Source organism: Mastomys coucha, unplaced genomic scaffold, assembly GCF_008632895.1.
Source record: "Mastomys coucha isolate ucsf_1 unplaced genomic scaffold, UCSF_Mcou_1 pScaffold13, whole genome shotgun sequence".
Taxonomy (NCBI): Eukaryota; Metazoa; Chordata; class Mammalia; order Rodentia; family Muridae; genus Mastomys; species Mastomys coucha.
Window position 1 is genome coordinate 71,690,818 of NW_022196895.1, and position 19,177 is coordinate 71,709,994.

Here is a 19,177-nt window from a genome sequence, read left to right on the forward strand (position 1 = left end):
CAGGACCCGCCCCTTGGTTGTTTCGGAAAGCCGCCTTCGGAGTTACTGTGTTGCGGGAAGCAGGGTACACCGCGCAGGGGGATTCAGCCCGAGAAGGTTTTGGGGGGCTTGCTCCCATGGATTTGAGAGCTCCGGGGTGCTGCAAACCTACATTCACTGGTGTCTGCGAGGGGTCTTGGGGCGCTCGATGAAATTCCTGGAGCAATAGAGAAACTTCTCTCTCCTCTTTGCTCCCTGCTTTTGGGTGGGAAAACAGTTGTCGAGTAGTTTAATTTCCCATCCTAATCGGACTCTGTAAAAATCGTGCACCGAGCGACTGAGCCGAGCTCTGCAGCCCGGCTGCCCGGGGCAAACACCCTGCAGTTTCGGACTAGCGCTCCGGTGTGAGCGGGTCCAGCCGGGCCGCAGAGGGCGTCTGGAGACCGGAGAAACCGCGGCCGCCTGGCCCGTCGCCTCGGCCGGGGCTGTCCCTTTAAATCCTGGAGGAGGCAAAGAGAAAAAAGAAAAGAAAGAATAAAGACGCCGAGACCCCCAGAGCTGGGTGGCTCTGCCTGGTCCCCCCACGCCGCACTACCCTCTGCGACCTGACTCCTGCTCGCCCCCGCGCGGGGGGTCCCGGGCGTCCCCGGCAGCGCCGCCCAGTCTCCAGCCACTGTCAAAATAGAAATTAGCAGAGCCAGGAGGAGGCCCGGCCGCAGCAAGTGCCCGGGTGGCAGGGTGGGGAGGGGGCTGGCGCGAGCGAGCCAGGAGAGAGGCGACCGCACACATCCGGGCCCTTTAGCCCCGTGCGGCCCCCGAGTCGCGGGCGCGGGCGCTGGGCGCGGGGCGCGGGGCTCGGGGCGCGGGGCTGGCAGCCGCGGCGCGGGAGGCGGGGCGTGCGGAGGGCGGAGGCGCGGCCCCGGGAGGGAGGAGCTGCCCGCGCGCCCGCCGCTCGGCTGCACAGCCGCTGGAGCAGCCGGGCCACGAGACTCTGACAGCGGCGCGGCCCGCGCGGCTCCGGGAGCGCAGGGACGGACGGACGGCAGCGGCGAGGGAGGACGCGAGCGCTGCGGCCGGGAGCCAAGTGCGGGAGGCGCGCGGGGTCGGCGGCGCGCAGAGGTGAGCTGCTCCGCGCGCGGGCTGTCAGGGGTCTGCTTCCCCACCTCGGCTGCCTAGGCGGGTCGGGAGGTCGCGGGGCTCCGAGAGGGTGGCTGTGCGTGCCCCCCACCCCCGGAGCCCCGGAGCGATGGCGGGGCGGTTGCTAGGAGGCGGGAGGTCCGCGCGTCCCGGGGCGCCGGCGGGGGCAGGGGCGCGCTCCATCGCTGGGCAGGAGGCGGGGGGCTGCGGTGGCTATTCAGGGGCTCTGTGCGTGCGGCAGCCATGCAACCGAAGGAGGCGGGCGGAGGCAAAGAGGGAGAGGGTGGAGGGAGGGGAGAGCCAGCAGCGAGGGAGCCAGCGAGCGGGCGCCGCGCCTCCTGGCTGGCACCGCGGCCTGGAGCGAAGTGGCGCGCGGGGCTCCGAGGGAACTTCTGCCGGCGCGCGTGCGGCCCCGGGCTCCGCGGCGCCTCCGGGCCCGGGCGGGGCGAGCCTCTCGGGCAGCCACAGGTGGTTCCTGCCAAAAGTTTTTGCTGTACTTCTGCGGGGAAGGAAGGCTGGAGAGCATTTTGGGGAGTGGCGGGTTTTCGGATACTTGGGTACCTGAACCCCGCGCTGTCTTTTCTTGGACGTTGAGAAAGGGACTGTCAAAGGCAGAGGGGATCCCGCACTTCTGAATGAGGCCAGAGGGTGGCCTGGGGGCCGGATCCCGGGGGCGGCTCAGAGGAGCATCTCAGCTGCCGGCGCGTGGGCAAGTTGAGATAAATGGACGCACGAACGTTAATTCCTCCGGGCCTTGATAAAGCGAAGCATAGCCCGCCCGGGAAACTGTCATCCCCGCTGGGCGGATGGAGATCTCTTTCTAGTGACACTCGCGGTGGAGATCTCATCCTAGCGACAGACGCGGAAACCGTGTGCGCATCTTTGCTCGCTGTGTGTGCGCGCGTCTCTTGCTCGACAGTGAATGGGCTCCGATCCCTATGAGGCTTTGTTATTCGCGCTGTTGGTTTGGTTTCACCAGGAGCAGCCCCGAAGGAATCGCCAGGCCCCCTTACCTTTCACTTCTGCATAGCTGTGGGAGACCAGCACTCAATCAAGCCTCAGGTCCACAGCTCAAGGCCAAAGCAGCTGAGGTCGCGGCTTGTGCTATCATTGCAAAGCTAGGGCTGGGGTTTTGGGGCAGAGAGGAGAGCGGAACCGGGACGAGAAAAAGAGGATGTGCAATATCCAGCTTGGAGTGAGAAAGTCGGAGGTTCTGTGCATTGGCTCCCTGTTGGCTGGCTAACTATCCAGGGCAGCCAAGTGGAACCACCAGGATAGGTCAGCCTTAGACTGAAAGAAACCATTATTCACAGAGAGAGGGTCTGATACCTGGCTGTTGCAAGTAGGTACAAAACCACGACGAGCTGGAAACACTCAGTCCTTCATTCTCCTCCGTCCTAGTCACACTCGGATTCCCCTGCTGCACCCACAAAGCAGGGAAGGGTTCTCTGCTTTAAAGGAGGCCACAAGATTTGGGGAAAGAGACTCTGAGCCTTAGGAGAACTCATTCTATGATGAAGCAATCCCAAGACCAAGGAAGGGAGTGACCTACCACGGTGGTGACGGAGCATGGAAAGTAAAAATGACAGCAATCCAGGCTGGCTTGGACAGAAGTCCCTGGGGCCAAGGCCTTGTGGGCTTGTCGACGGAAAAGCTATTCCCAGACCCTGAGCTCATGATGGGCTTATTATCTGCTACTTTGTACATTCATGTTGTCGATCAAAGATACTCCGTTTCCTGTCCCCTGTCCTTGACCCAACAAAATCAGGACAGCCACTGAAAAGTCCAGTGTGACATGGTCCCAACTTTTCCTGCACCCTCATTGCCCCAAATCTCCCAGATTCCCTGGGCAACATAATGTGGCTTGATTAGCCAAGATGAGTCTCCAGCTTGTCACACTGAAGCACCCACTTTCTGTAGGATGCCAGCACTGTTTTCCTGGTAATTAGGTTTTACAGATATTTTTGAAAGGGAGCCCAATTTTGGATCAATTACACTTGGACACACATTCAGTGCTGTTGTGGATGGCAAACGAAAGAGATGAGCAATTATCTGGGGGTGTTGGAATGAGTGTTGTTATGGGTATTTGACATAGCTATTAAGCATCAATGAATGGGTTCTCAGTAAATGTTTTTTTTTTTTACTCTGTATTTTATTGAGTAAACAAGTGTCTTAATTAAAAAGGAGATTTGAGTTGGCCACTTAGATTTTAGCCACGTTTTCCTTACCACTGTATTCAGTGTATGTTGGAGGGCAAAATGCAATGATTAAGAGGATTTTTTTTTCTTCAAACCAAAATATAGTCCAGGGCAAGGCTTAGCCTTCCGTCTGTAATATTGTATATGGCCAGGCAGAGGCTTATACTAAGTCAAAATAAGACTGGGTGTGGTATACTTCAATCTGTATTAGTCAGAAATTACCATAAGGGGGAACATGCTCTTAAATTTCATTGCTCTCAAGGACGTGTAGTATGAAGAATTCAAGGCTGACAGTGCCACTGTGTGTAATTTCTCAGCTCTCTTACACACACAGGATCAAGGTCCCCATACCCACGTTCGGGACTCCTCAGGGAGGAGGGGGGGGAAACAAAATAACAGCAAAAACCAAGACCTGGAATCATACTAAGAATAAAACAGTTTGCTAATGTCGTTCACTTCCATTGCATGCTCATCTCATCAGCATCCCCAATAGCTAATAGATAGATGGGGAAACTGAGGCAGGCTGAGGGGAAATGGTCTGCTAGTGAATTGGTCTACCACTACCCAGCTTGCGCTTCCCATGGGTTACCTGCTGCGAGAGACTCTCCAGCACTGCCTTGGACCGTTGTCCTCCCTGGTCTTGAACACGGTTGACCGAAGGCCGTCACCAGGACACCTCGTTCTCTGCTCCAGCTGACACTGGCTTATGGTCCTCGCTCTTGAAGAAGGCCATGAGAACTTGGAACCAGCCGGGCAGAGGCTGGCTTAGGGATGTGAGATCTGGGTCTGTGCAGGCCTGAGGGAGTCAGTCTATTTATAAACCCCTTTCCTTCCAGGAAAGAAGAGGCTCAAGGGTCTGCAACCGTCTGGTCTGCAATACTGATGTCTCTCCAGGGTGACCGCATCCCGTTGAAAAAGAGCCCACCACCCAACCGGGTCAGATTGATCCCTGATCTGGGAAAAAGATCCCGCAAGGCTTCGTAGAGCCTTATTGCCTTGGGGATTTAAGCTCCAAGGCCTCCCCAGAGTCAGTATCTTAATTTCATAGATGCTGCCCCCCCCCACAACTGCACACTGCATAGGCAGGCACCTCACACGGAGCTACTGAACAGAGTGTAAGTTGGCCTTTACAGATAACAGCAGTAACTATTACTCTGCAGGAGATTCTGAAAGTGGCAGTTGTGACAGGACCCACTCTGACTCCAGAGGCACGTACTGTGTGGTGTCAGAAGAGGTCTGAGGCTTGTACCCCTTCTTTACCCACCCCACCCCCACCCTCATGGTCCCCTCTACCATTTACTCTAAACACCAATGCCAGATCTTCCTTGTCCTTGATCAATGGCACCTATCACAATGCTGCTTACCAACTCATTCCCGAGCCTCCAGATTCTCTGCCTGGGCTGGCAGTGGGAGGAAGAGAGGTAGGACAACCATTCCGCGGTATCTGAATTGACCTGCCGTAAGAACCGTCTCAGGGGCTCATGGTGGTCTTCACTTAGGCGGGAAGACTTGAAGCAGAATCCCTAGATAGAAAGAAGAGTTGGTATAGGGCCGCTGGGGCAGGCACATAAGTTGATGTTTTCCAGGGTAGGGATTTTGGGTAGCTCTTTTCTATGGACTCAGTGTCCAGCTCAAGACTGGCTATAGAAAGTTTGCTAAACCAAGGCCACAGGCTGAGCATGGTGAATAGGAATCAAATTGGCTTCTTCATTGACTGTGTGGTATGAAGAAGGGCATGTTGGGAGGGCCAGGATGTCCAGCAGAGCGTGGGCGAGAAGAGGGGTGGGTTGTCCGAATTTTGAGAGCTCTGAGGCCAAGGGAACTGATCATGCACTACCATTATGGATGCTAGAAGCAGCCTTTGCTGAGTCAGTAGCTGGAGATGAAGTCCTTTTCTATTGCCAGTGGCTAGACACTGAGGCCCCTGCAAGGAGGCAGGCTGGGGCTTGCATAATCTGCGGCCACTAGGAGCTTGGCCTCTTGACCTTCCCCACTCTCCATACTTCACACGCTCCCTCCTTGTTTCTTGAAGCAGCTTCCCTTCCTGGCTTGCTATTCTTTTTGTCCAGAATGTCCTTCCCTGTGCATCTCCCAGCTGGCTTTGCCTTGTCATTTGGGTCACAGCTGAACGATCCTTGTCATAGTGTATTCTTTACTGTACCCAGTGCCGCTGTGGTGTGATTTTGGTCCTTCTCTTTACTGCTTATCTTCCCCACTGGAATCTAATCTCCAGGAGGCTGGACCCCTGTTTAAATGTTTGTCACCTTTTTTTCCACATCAGAGCTGTGCTGGCACACTTAAGTAAGTAGCCGAGGGAACGCGCCCATTGGAGCTGTTGGGATGTGTGAAGAAGAGGCAGCCAGGATCTCTTCAGCCCAGAGACAGAAATAAAGCTTGTTATAGGTGTCCTGTTCTGTAGTGGGAAGGGGACATAGAATTCAAGAAGCACAGGGCATTGTCAGGGTTGGCTTGGGTAGAGAAGTCTATCGGTAGCAGGACTGATCTCTCTCTGTCTCTGTCTCTGTCTCTGTCTCTGTCTCTGTCTCTGTCTCTCTCTCTCTCTCTCTCTCTCTCTCTCTCTCTCTCTGGTGAGTGAGAGTCCAAGCACCGTGCTACCCTTGGAGAGTCAGGAGTTGTGTTTTCCCACCAGTGCCATTCATTGGCAGCATCATCAGAACAGCTGTGGACAGCCGCCTGCCAGCATGGATAGAGGGAGGTTCCTCTCCAGGGCCAAGGGGTCCACTCGGCCCCACAGGGGGAGAGAATTTCATTAGTGTTTCACACCCTTTTGACTTCCAAACCCCAGGGAAACAGGACTTATAATAAACAGATTCACAAGGAAACTTAGAAAAGGACTGAACATTCCATTTACTGCTGCTTGTCTTCTGACTATCAGAGCACTAATAGTCCTATGCGGAAGACCACAAAGTTAAAACACAACTGCTGCAGCATCCTAAATTTGGTGCACCCACTCCGGTTTTTTTTTTCTATACCCAGAAATAAACATATAGAATCAGAAGTGCACACATAAAATGTAGGCATGTACAGCTCCCCCAAACTTAAAAAACAAAACAAAAACAAAACACCATATTCCCCTAACCGGAAGGCTGCTTTTTCCCGAAACCTCACACCAAACTCCCACTGTCAGTTACTGATGTTGGAGGAGAAAGAGGCCCCTTAAACTTTAAAAAGACCTTGGGTGGCTTTGGCTTCTGTAATTCAAATAAAGAAAATGGTTCTATGATTTCCAGCACACTGAAGAGGCATCTCATGCTTCTCTTTGTACCATCGCGCTAAAGACGAGGGGTGTGTGATGTTACACACACAGTCTAGAATGTTTGGCAACGTATCCGCCACGGATGCGTACCTTCCTTTCAAGGACTGTACCATGCCTTATTTGTCTGCTATAAAAGAGAGTTTTCAACGCCCATTAGCTTATCATTCTTTGACCTAAAGCTAAGAGAGGCAGCAAGAATTTAAGAACTGTAAACCTGTGTCATTCCATTAGTGTTTTAAGGCATTGCTGGGGACATTCATTACTCTTTTCAGGGGCTGGGACTGTGGCCTCCCTCACTGCTGTGTTCATGGCTTGCAAGCATGGCCGGTACACATTTGATGGATGAATAGAGTAATACAGAATCCTTCTTATGGGAGGGGAGACCCTGACGAGGGCCACGGTGGTCAAGGTCTCTTCAGCCTGTGCTTGGCAGAGAGGCTGGAGGGAGAGCAGAGAGGAGCTACGAGGGAAGCCTGGCTTCTACAACAGCAACGTGGCTTACTGCAATGGGGTTCAGAGAGGGTTTAGTGAACTCTTGTGTCAAAACCTGGGAGCACTCAACTCCCTGGAGGCCAGAGTGGGAGGACTGGCAGGGTGCAGGGCGGAGCTTCGGGCAGCAGTGGACTCTTCTGATTGGTGGTTGCTAACGCTCAGAACCTAGTCCCTAGAGAGTTAGTGTTTGGGTTTGTGAGCCCCACTTGCCCCCCCCCCCCAAGATTGACAGAGAAGGAGACAGGCTGAGAAGTCAAGGCTGATGAGGAGCAGTGTTTGGAGCTGACCAGCCCTGAGTCCATCCATGGCTTTGCCACTTTCTTCAGTCATGACCGCATATTATGTTATTTAACCCCTCTACTGTATAATGGCAGTGCCAGCTGACAGAGTGGGAGAGAGAGAGAGAGGGAGAGAGAGAGAGATAGAGGGAGAGAGAGACAGAGAGAGAGATGGAGAGAGAGAAAGGGAGAGGGAGAGAGACAGAGAGAGGGAGAGAAAGAGAGAGAGGGAGAGAGAGAGGAAGAGAGGGGGAGGGGGAGAGAGACAGAGACAGAAAGACAGAGAGGGAGAGAGAGAGGGAGAGGGAGAGAGAGACAGAAAGATAGAGAGAGACAGAGAGAAGGAGAGAAAGAGAGGGAGAGGGAGAGGGAAAGGAAGAGAGAGACAGAGACAGAAAGACAGAGAGAGACAGAGAGAGGGAAAGAGAGGGAGAGAGAGGGAGAGAGAGAGGGAGAGGAAGAGAGAGACAGAGAGAGAAAGACAGAGAGAGGGAAAGATAGAGAAAGGCAGAGAGATACTGAGAGTGACAAACAGAGATATAGAGGGAGAGAGACAGAGAGAGAGAGAGAATGACAGAGAGGGAGAGAGAGAGAGGGAGAGAGAGGGAGAGGGAGAGAGAGGGAGAGGGAGAAAGAGAGAGACAGAGAAAGACAGAGAAGGAGAGACAGACAGGGACAGACAGAGACAAAGAGGGGGGAGAGAGAGAGACAGAGAAAGGCAGAAAGATACCGAGAAAGAGAGACAGAGAGGGAGAGAGAGCTATTTCATAGAATAGCCTTATAAAGAACCAAGGGCTGCCGGGTGGTGGTGGTGCGCACCTTTAATCCCAGCACTTGGGAGGCAGAGGCAGGCAGATTTCTGAGTTCGAGGCCAGCCTGGTCTACAGAGTGAGTTCCAGGACAGCCAAGGCTACACAGAAAAACCCTGTCTCGAAAAAAACAAAAAACAAAAAACAAACCAAACTAAGACAAACCAAAAGAACCAAGGGCCGTGCAGGAAGCCATCATTACTTAGTCATTTTGTGACTTTGTTTCTGAGGGAGGCAGGAGGAGAAGATGATTCTAAGTATTGATGCCTTCAAACACCCAAGACATAGTTGACTTCTGCTCCCATCTCCCCAAGCTGCCACCTATTTCAGGAAGAAAATCTAGTCTACCCCTCACCCCCAGCAGTGGGCAAAGAGACCCCTCGGTGGTGGTAGTGTTCTTGTATCAGTTAGGGGCACAGTAGATGGCAGCCCTTTGTTCGTCCTAGTTTGATGCTTGGCTTGGTGGCCAAAGCTGTGTTATATCTAGGATTCATAAAGATCAAATCAAATCAAATCAAGGCAGCACAGCACAGGAGGAGGAAGACAAACAGAGACTGCCACACCACCCACAGACCTGCCCTCCAGTACACGGCACAGGCAGGCCACAGACACCCGATTGCTACCAGGCTACACAGCTCTGATGTAGCCGGTATCACCAGGGGCCACGTGACTAGCCTGCAGCCGAAGCCACCACAATCTGTGAGTGTGTGGGGAGAGAGAAAGGCCGTGCATCTCATCTGGGCAGCAGTAGAGCTGACCCTGGTGGCTGGGGTACAGGCAGGCCACCCCTACCACTCATCTGGAGTGACGTGGTGTGAGTGTGGGCATGAGGCCCTCCTTGTCCCTGCCTTGCCACCTGCATTAGCCAGGAAAGCAGGTCCTGGGGTCAAGAGAGCAGGAGAGCTAGTCCTGCCCCTCACTGGCTGGAGCACTCAGGAGAGTGGACCCAGCACCTTGCCTGGGCAGCACAGTGGAGCTGGCCCTGGTGGCAAAGGCACGAGTGAGCTGGTCCCAAGGGTATAAGGGCAAGTGGGAGAGCTGGCCCAGTTGCTCACACGCTGCAGCACCTGGGAGACTGGGCCCTGTACTTTGCCTGGACAGCACAGTGGAGCTGGCTCTGAAGTCATGGGTGCAGGGGAGCTGGCCCTGAGGATGAGCGAGTGGGAGAGCTGACCCTGCTCCTGCTCGTGGTGGCATTGGGTGGCCTAGCCAGAGCAGGGCTGGAGAGCTCAGTGGTACAGAGAAGGGAGAGCCGAGGGGCTGACTAGCTCAACTACCATGCAGGCCCAGATCCAGGGCTCTGAATCGGGCCTCCCCAAAATCTGTATCAGCTGCAAATGGTTGAGATGAGGGAACAGCTCAGTCCTACTGTTCCAAAGCTGCAGGATCTCCATGACATAGGGCAACAGCAGGATGACTGGGAGGAGCCCCAGTGAGGATCCAGTGTTGATGGTGTCACAGAAGCCAGAGGCCGTAACCAGACCAGTGATTCATTGCAGTGAGCATTTGCAAGTGAAGATGTGTGGACAGATACGGTGGGATGCACTGTGACACACTACGGCTTCCATGATGGTTTTTTTTTTATGCTTAGATTTTGTTGTTGTTGTTGTTGTTTGTGTGTGCATGTATGTGTTTTATTTGGGCTGGGGGAGGTTGCAAGGGCTAAGGGCAGATATGAAGAGACAGAGAGATGAGTGGGACTGGAGTGTATGATGTAAGACTCACAAGGAGTCAATAAAAAGTAAAAAAAAAAAAGAAAAAAGAAAAATAACGGAGACTGTTGGGTGTAACTGCTTTACACATGGGCAGAGATGACATCACTCAAATGGCACCACTACCCCTCCCTGCTTCCCCACCTTTCGTGGAGAAGAAATAGACATGCAAGCCAGGAGCTTCACCTTCTCAGTGCTGCTGGGGTCGCACTGCTTCCTAGGCATGCGGGCTCTCCCTGGTCCCCACAGTGAAGGCCACTTGTCTCTAACTGACTGGCAGGAGCAGATCAGTTTTGTTGGCCTTGGGCAGAGTCGGGAAGCAGCGGAACCTTGGAACCTGATAGGAATTTATGATGCACCCTCTATATACATTGAAATTTCCTGGTAGTTACATTTTTTTAAAGTAAAAATGGGTGGGATGAATTTTATAGTGACGTCGTTTATTTAGCCCATTACAGCCAAAATGTTGCCGTTTTAACATGGGTCACTAGATCTGTTTCAAGTGCCCAGTAGTTCCCAGGCTGGTGGCCGCTATTCTGGATATCATAGAAAGACGAGGGTATGGGTTAGGAGGACCGGTCCCTGGGAGACCTGTGTCATGAAGGAATGTTTGTTGCCTCAGGAGAGAGGACATGACAGGCAAGCAGATTACAAGGGAGGCAACGTGCAGAAAACCTGACTTACTGTGGCTCAGTGGATGGCGTATGCTGTGTGCCTGAGCAGGGGTACTCCATCTTCATGGGCCATTCGTTTCCCCATTTGTCTGTGAGGTCAGGTTGTTTCTGAGAGGCATGTCTGCTCTAGCGCCCTCTAGTTTCCAAAAGAAAGTCATGGAAAGCCAGTTCAGCCACTGCAGATTATGGAGAGGGTGCAGGTAAGAGGTGAGGCCACGTTAGGGACCCAGGACCCAAATGTCCTCCTCAGAGTCTGTGTGTCAGCTCCTACAGCAAGCGCTCCAAGAACGGACGGCATCGGGTCACTGAGGTAAGCTGTGACAGAGAGTGCCTCGGATTTGGACGAGGGCGTTGCCAGTGTTAAAACTGACGTTTTCATTGTGCTGTATGTAATTCTGAAGTGTCCTTCTGTCAACGGTCATCCCAGAGGGCCGTGGACATCGAGCATTAAAAGATGGGAGTGGCCTGGCAGGAAGTATTAGCACACACAAAAAGAGAACATTTTCAGCTCTGTCATTAATGGGCACCGGGCCTGTCCAGAGAGGATGTGGAAGAGGGAGGGATAGGGTAGGCGTGTTTGGAGGGAAGGGTGCGACCAGTATATTTTTGGCTTCTGAAGTCAGAGCCACTGCTTTTCCTGTGTTCTGGTGAGGGGCATTTGGAGTTTTATCTTCTTCCCATGCCCTTCTAGACGGGGGAGGAAGCCTGCTCTCTCACTGAAGAACTATGCCTTCTTTTAAAACATGTTACTGTCATGTATCTAGCTAGTGATTCCCCAAGGGATCCCATCTCCTGGACAGAAAAGATGCCCAAGAAAGCTGGTCCATACGTGGAAACAGGTTCAGAAGGGCTACATCACTTCTGAAATCCACTCCAGCAGGCAGCCCAGGACTAGACGCCAGATCCCGTCTCAGCCTCCTGCCTCCCTTGAAGCATGGGTTTGTAGGGTTTTTCTCTGCCATGATTCACAGGCAATTCTATGGGCCCCTCTGAACCACTTTCAAATAAGGATTTCTTTTCTATGTTTTCATAAACTACATTTTTATTACTTTCTCCACATTGTTTGCTTTGAATTTTTAATTTAATTTTTTTCCCAAGTAGGTGAACACTTACACGGTTTAACATTCAAAAGGTACAAAAAGGTATTAGAAGAGAAACATCTCTCTTTGGTGGCTGCCAGTCTCCTTACCTCAGGCAGCTTCTCCTCATGTTTTCTTCAGTTTAAAGACACTCAGTACACACACAGAAACACGGATGTGCAGGTACACACATGATTGTATGTTTTAATAATATCAACCAACTATAAACAGATCAGTCCATTGTATTTTGTTTCTTAATTTCTGTTCAGTGTGTCTTTGAGATATCCTCTTTTTTATTTCATTTTAAACTTTAATCTTATTTTACCCCTCTTTGAGACAGGGCCTTACTATTCAGCTCTGTCTGGCCTAGAAGTCACTCTATAGCCCAGGCTGGTCTTGAGTTTACAGGTGTATGCATGCATATGTGTGTGTGTGTGTGTGTGTGTGTGTGTGTGTGTGTGTGAGAGAGAGAGAGAGAGAGAGAGAGAGAGAGAGAGAGAGAGAGAAAGAGAGAGAGAGAGAAAGAGAGAGAGAGAATGAATGAATGAATATATAGCATCAGAAGAAAAATTTCAGAAGTCAATTCTTCCCTTCCATCATGTAGATATCAGGAATCAAACAGGCTGTGAGGCTTAGAGGCAAGAGTCTTCAGCCACTGAGCCATCTTTGCAGTCCATCTTGGAGATATCTTAAAATCTGACTACTCCTAATACGTGAGTATTTTGGTTTCCAGTCTTCTGTTGATACAATATCCAGTGATGTTTTTAATAAAAACATCCCTGAGTTTTCTACATACAAAGAACTTTTCAGTTCTGTAAGAGTAAGTTTGCAAGACATTTCAGAGATAAACTTTCTTAATTCCTTAAGTATAAAGAGTAGAATGAGGGGCTGAGGGAGAGCTTAGGCATTTTCTAACATGTTAGTCAGTTAAGCATAGCGGCCCTGAGTTTGGACCCCAGAACTGCATTGTGGCACCCATGTGTAACCCTGGTACTGAGGAGAGAAGTCAGGAGGATGAATAGCTCTTGAGGGCTACCTAGTCTAGCCAATCAGTGAGCCCTGGGATTGGTGAGAAACTCCTGTGTCAAAGAATAAGATGGTACAAGAGAGAAGAAGACACTTAAAGTTGACGTCTGGTCTCCTCAATTCCCACGCATGCATGTGCACACTCGCATGCACACACACACACACACACACACACACACACACACACACACACACACATCCTAGCATGAACTTTGGGTCGGATTTTCTGGAGAACATAATCAAACTTGATGTATTAAGCTTGTGCTTCTTGAGGTCCTACTGCATGAGAGGAAATGATGGGGGTACAAGAGAGAAAAGGACTTGAAGACAGCACCCACACTGTGGTGTTCCGTAGTGACAGACTGGAGCCGTCTTGCCCACATGCTGGGGAAAGGTTGCCTCATGCGTTATTTGCTACAGCCCTGGTGAAGGAGTGTAGAAGCCCCAGGGTAGGTTCTGGGTTCCTTGAGTGAGAGGTGGGTGCCGGGCATTAGGAACTGAGCCAAGTGACTTGTGAATGTCACTGCTGACATCATGGCCTTTATCCCCTCAGTTGCCTACCACGGTCTTCCAGAGGGCAGATTCTTAGACTTTGTATCCTGTTGGCCCTTAGAGCCTCCTACATCCCAAGGAGTGCTGGCTGCTTCACTGTCTGAGGAGCAAGAATGTTCACGAGGGCCAGTCCCTTCACACGATGGGCAGTGATGCTACGGCCAGGAGGCCAGAGGCCGTTAGTGAGAGACTGACCTCACCTTATGGAAGAAGGCAAGCTTTCCTGTCTGACCTGGAGGCTGGGGCTCTCACCTCTGTGTGTTAGCAGCTTCCTGTTCCCCTCTCAAATTTAGGGTGATCTGCTTTACATTAACGCTGGCCTGAATTTGGACAGCCTGCTCTCTGAAACAGCCCCACACTGTGAGGACAGACCCTAATCAGATGGGCTTAAGCTGCCAAAGACTTGCAGATTGGTCCTCAGAGAGCACCTGCTCTTGAACAATCTCCAAGGCTTTTTGTGTATTTAGGGAAAGAAACTGGTACCCGGTGTAGAACCTAGGTGTATCCGAGCTCCTGTGGCATCTTTCCATCATGGGCTTAGTTCTTCAGGGCACAGGGAAAAACACGGCTTTGTGTTCGAGGAGCCAGAGATCTCTTCAGAAGGAGCTGCTGCAGACAGGACGTATGCAATCCTTCCGCTCCTGACTGAACGATGCGGTGTAGCTTGGGAAAGCTATACCTGTTTGAAGAAGTGGGGTGCAGCCAGGTACTGTGAGACTTGACCTGTGGAAGGGAGCTCAGAGAAATGACACTATTGAGGAGCCTCTGGCTGTGAGCGCTTCCTCATTGTGACATGCCCATAAATTCTCCCAATGACTTTCAATGTTATGATTCCCATTTAGCAAATGAAGAATTAAGACTTGGGATGTTTAGGTTAAGTAGCTTGAGGGGGTGTACCTGGCAGGAAGCAATTAGGGAACTGACAGAGATAATCCCACAGCCCATATTTTATAAAACTATTATACCGAAATTGCGTGTTCAGGGCTGGGGGACAACCTGGGGCGATGGTTGTAGTAGTGGGACCAACATGGCGTGGGCCAACCTCAGCGATGGTACATCCCCACAGAAGAGGAGGATGTGGAAGCAAGAGGAAATGCATCCTGTTAGGGGACCAAGTTTGTGGAAGTCATTGCCAAGCTCAGTTCTGTCTGACTGGACCCCTCAGTCTGGCTCACTGAGTGTTGATATCTATTAGGGATGTCAAAGTTTGAACGTCACCCTTAAAAGATGGGGACTTAGGGAGAGATAAGCCACTAGCTATCAAGAAGTAAGCTATATATTTCAGTCCTGCGCCATACTGGGATAATTTTTTTTAAAATTTATTATCATTATCACCATCATTATCACCACTACCGTAACCACCACCACCACCACTATAGTCATGTGTTGGTTTGCACGTAAAGGCTAGGAGGCCGCGTTCAGGAGTCAGTTTTCTCCTTCCACCCATGGCCTCCAGAGATTGACGCCAGGCATCAGGATCTCGAAGTGCTTTTACTCACCGGGGCATCTTGCTAGCCCTCGGATGATATCTCTTTCATACAGCATTTTGGGAAATTAGCTTTGGAGCCACGCAAAAGCACTGCTGTAAAAACACAACTACCAGGCTGCTAAACTCAGGAGCTGAGACACCACAGAAGTTTGCATGTGTTTTAAGATTCTGCAGAAGGGAAAAATCCCTGTTTCCACCCTGTAATAACGTCACTCGCTGACTATGGCTGCCAGAGCCCACGGCAGGCGCTAAGAATTCCTCTCATTAGAGAGCCATGCTAGGTGATGTGGACCAAGCAGGGTGTGCTGTTGGGATAGAGAGCTGACAGGGACAGAGGAAATGATTTGAGGGATAGTAAATCCTGCATATAGTGATCAGGCTTTAGATGTGGCATAGGGACTCAAGGACCCCCATCCCAAGGTCCCAGGTTTGCATAAGCTTCTTCCAGTGGATTTATGTCTGTCTTTGTAATCTCAAGGTTTCTCTGTCCTAGCACGTTGCAAATAAACCACTTAAGAAAACATGCTTGTCTGTTGCTTTTCCCTTGCTCTCTCTAACCTTTGGCAATCTGTCTCAGTGAAAGATTAGTCAGTGGGAGACCTGCATCTCACCGCATGAGGTCTTGTTCATCTCAGGCTGTGGGCGCATGTGTGAGTGTGTTCTTGTTTGTGTGTGTGAGCATGTGTATGTCCCCATGAGTGCTTGTACATGTGTGTGTGTGTGCCCATGTGTGTGTGTGTGTGTGCGCGCGCGCCCATGTGTGTATGTGTGTGCGCATGTGTGTGTTTGCATGTGTGTGTGTATGTGTGCGAGCATGTGTGTGTGCCCATGTGTATGTGTGTGTGTGTGTGTGTGTGTGTGTGTTGGGTGTCTTTCTCCATCACTCTCCTCTTTACTTTTTTGAAACAGTGTCTCTTCCAGAATCTGAGGCCTACTACTTGAACTAAACCAGTTGGCTGGTTACCTAGCCCTAGAGATGTCTGTCCCCCCAGCTAGTGCTGCCCGCCCGTGGCTTTTATACGGGTGCTGGAGGTGAGGTCCAAATCGATCCCATGCTTCTGTAGCAATCACTTTACTGAGCCACGCCCTCCTTCCATCTCAGGCTTCTTCCCTGGATATTTGCAGGGTGTCTTCAGAGGATGTGGGGAGCATTTTTAATTTGGGGTTTCGCTGTGATGGTGGGGCTTGCTTTTGTAAAGTGTGTCCTAATTCAGATTCCAGCTAGTTTCAAGAACTCAGAAGTCTTACTCACAGGCTGGGCACAACAGGGGCAGCAGTCCTTGGTCCTCTCCGTGCCAGTCAGTTACTGGAGAAGCTGTGTACTTACTTTTGTGTACCAGAGTCCTTAGATTTTTTTTTGTTTTTAAACTGCATTGCCAGGGAATAAGGATAGAGAGGGGGGTTGTAAAACTGAATTATTTGATAAAATAATATTTCTACTTACATTCTAGAAAACTAACCATGCTCCGTTGTCTCTGCATAGCTTTGCCAGCAACTCCATATCCCTTTAGATTCTTTCTGACTCACCGGACTCAGCCACCTTGCAGAGAGCCACCTCTGTGCAGAAGTCATTAAAAGCTATTGTTTAACTAAAGGCTTTTCTTTCCCTCCCTTTACAATTTCAGCCCCTGCGTTTGTGAAGAGCTGACTCAGCAACCTTCTATTTTGGGCATCCGTTACCTCTTCTCAGAGTCTGGGCTGCAGCTCCCTCACTTTCTACTCTCTTCTCAGAAATGGCAATTACCTAGATTTTGGCTCTGGGTCTGAAGTACTTTCACCACAAAAGAACAGGTCTTCGTAGGAGGTCTCTGCCCTGCTCTATCATTGGGCCTGTGGACTGAATTCTCCTTGCCTGGTGAACAAACGAACGCTTTTCTCCATAATAAATTGCTGCATTCCTTTGGGAAATAGCTGTTTGCCAGGGTGGTAAAACATTTGAATAGAACACTCACACTCCTCTCTCTCTCTCTCTCTCTCTCTCTCTCTCTCTCTCACACACACACACACACACACACACACACACACACGTTCACATGCACTCTCATACACATACACATTTACATGCACACATATTTACACACACTCACGTGCACATATATTTACACACACTCACATACACACATATTTACACACAAGCACTTACATGCATACATTTACACCCAAGCTCATATGTACACATATTTACACATATACAATATTTTCTCTCTCACACACATTCACATGCACACACATTTTCACACAAACACTCACATGTACACATCCTTACACATGCACACATATTCTCTCTCTCTCTCCCTCTCTCCCCTTGAGACTGAAGGTGGAAAGCACTCAGAGTGTCTGCCTTGAAGCCCAGAACTCAATAAATATTATTGACTATGGCTAATATTATAATTATCATGCTCAGAAGGAAAATGTCACCCTGGACTGCTTGTTCTTATGCTCAGAACCAGAAAGTCCTCTTACTTAGCTCAGTGACCCTTTCTGCTGGTTCTCATACTCCATCCTTCATACACACAGCACATTAAGAGTCTGTTCATTCTTGGGATGTGTGCAAAATTCCAATTCCTGTCAGGAGAATTTATGTGCGGTTTTAGAAGGGATAATCGACCAGTTAGTATGTGCGTGCTGATTTTATACACATACGCGGGGCCGTTTACAGCACACATTATAACGTCCTCAGTCTCTGCCAAGAATGCATATTTCTTAGCCCCGTGCATTTGCATATTATGGGTTCATAATTCCAAATAGCTGTAAAGATCTCTAAGGAAAATGTAGTCACTGTACTCCGATGCTCTAAATCTCAATAGAGTAGTAGAACCTGGCTAATTTTTGCCCCTGCTAATGTGCCAGCCTTATAATTTTCACACTCTTGCGCATACACACAAATCTTTGACTTTATCCTACTTCTAAGCGGAGATTTAATGGCTGGGAGCTGAGTTATGCTACCTACTCCCCAGACTTCATTACCTTTCCAAAATATATCATACACACGGCACAATGTACTCTGGCCTCATTATAGATGATTAAAAAGAAAAGATTTGTCAAAATAAATGAGCCGACTGATCTGATCTTCCCCTGATGGGGTCCCTGGCTCCCCCTCCCCAACCTCCACCTTGAGTCGTTTTCCCAGTCTCTTAAATTGCTCCTGAAAGCTGGTATCACCAGGAAATTCAGCCTGCCCCCACCCCCACCCCCTAATCAATTGTTGCAGCATCTGCCATTGGCAGTATCTGATTCAACCAAACCAAACAGAGCATCAGGAAAAAAAGAAACTCCTGGAACTATTTACCCTGCTCCACAGGTTCAAGCTGCCTGGATTTAAAAAAAAAATGGTCAGAGGTTTTCTTTTTTGAAGTTTAGGGGGAAAAGATTTGAAGCTGTAAGTCTGGTCCCCTCTATTTGAGGTTAGTGGGAGTTGGACAGCAAAGCCATGGTAGTTTTCAAGTGCAACGGCCTTGGTGTAGATGCTGCCAAAACCACTGTGGAGTTGCTGGGCTGGAGTTGGCCAGGGCAGGGGAGCAGGCACCAGGGCCTCATTGTGTGGCTAGCTTTGCCGCAGGATGCGATACTGAATTTTAAAGTGCATGCTGCAAGGAGCTCTCTGGAGACTAGTTACCATCTTTGCAGGCATCCGAGAGGTTCTGGGCTACCCAAGGGAGAGGGATATCCCAGCAGTTGATGAAGCAGCAGCCAGTCTCCATTCAGGAGCCTGGGGTTGCTGAATCCATATCATTTGGGTTCTGCCCTTTGTAGTTTATTTTAGTCAGGAGCATTTGCTTTAAGGGTGTGTTTTCATGTGTGGGTGCATACATGTATGTGATCTTCTTGTAGGCATCATGACCCAAACTGTGCTTAGTTTTGATTGAAAGCTTAGAGAGATAAGAAACAAATAAAATATTCACATTATGCCGGCGGTGGTGGCGCACACCTTTAATCCCAGCTCTTGGGAGGCAGAGGCAGGCGGATTTCTGAGTTCAAGGCCAGCCTGGTCTACAGAGTGAGTTCCAGGACAGCCGGGGCTACACAGAGAAACCCTGTCTCGGAAAAAAAAAATCACATTAATGAAAATTACATTTTTTTCTTTTGGTCAAAAAACTTTTCAGCTCTGTAGTGCTGGGAGTTGAACACAAAATCCATGCTTGCTCGACAAATCTTACTGCAGAGCTACATCCTCAGGGTCTTAGACTGCTTTCCCCTTTTTAATTTTCCTTTTCTCCTCCCTCTCTTCCCTTCTTTCTTTCCTTTCTTTTTTTAAAAAAAATATTTACTTATTCTGTATGTGTGAGTGTTTTACATATGGGTGTTTTGCCTGCATATGTATCCATTTGCCACATGTGTGCCTGGTGCCCAGGGAGGCTATAAAAAATCATCTGATCCTAGGGATTGGAGTTAGGCAGTTGTGAGCCGATGTATGGGTACCTGGAATTGAGACTCTCTCTCTCTCTCTCTCTCTCTCTCTCTCTCTCTCTCTCTCT

General features: G+C 50.1%; 1 protein-coding gene and 1 non-coding gene across 3 annotated transcripts in view; both read left to right on the forward strand.

Annotated features, from left to right (window-relative positions):
• Positions 1 to 911: 911 nt before the first annotated feature.
• Positions 912 to 19,177, forward strand: part of Zbtb7c (zinc finger and BTB domain containing 7C) — a 324,679-nt gene continuing 306,413 nt past the window's right edge. Inside the window, exon 1 of one of the 2 annotated variants that reach the window (XM_031366061.1) lies at positions 912 to 1,098. The gene's annotated coding sequence lies outside the window, so the exon portion shown is untranslated. The remainder of the gene's footprint in view (positions 1,099 to 19,177) is intronic. The other variant, XM_031366062.1, reaches the window with a different exon arrangement.
• Positions 8,523 to 8,666, forward strand: LOC116087888. Its single transcript, XR_004117678.1, has one exon. It is a non-coding gene; the product is annotated as a small nucleolar RNA SNORA48 (small nucleolar RNA).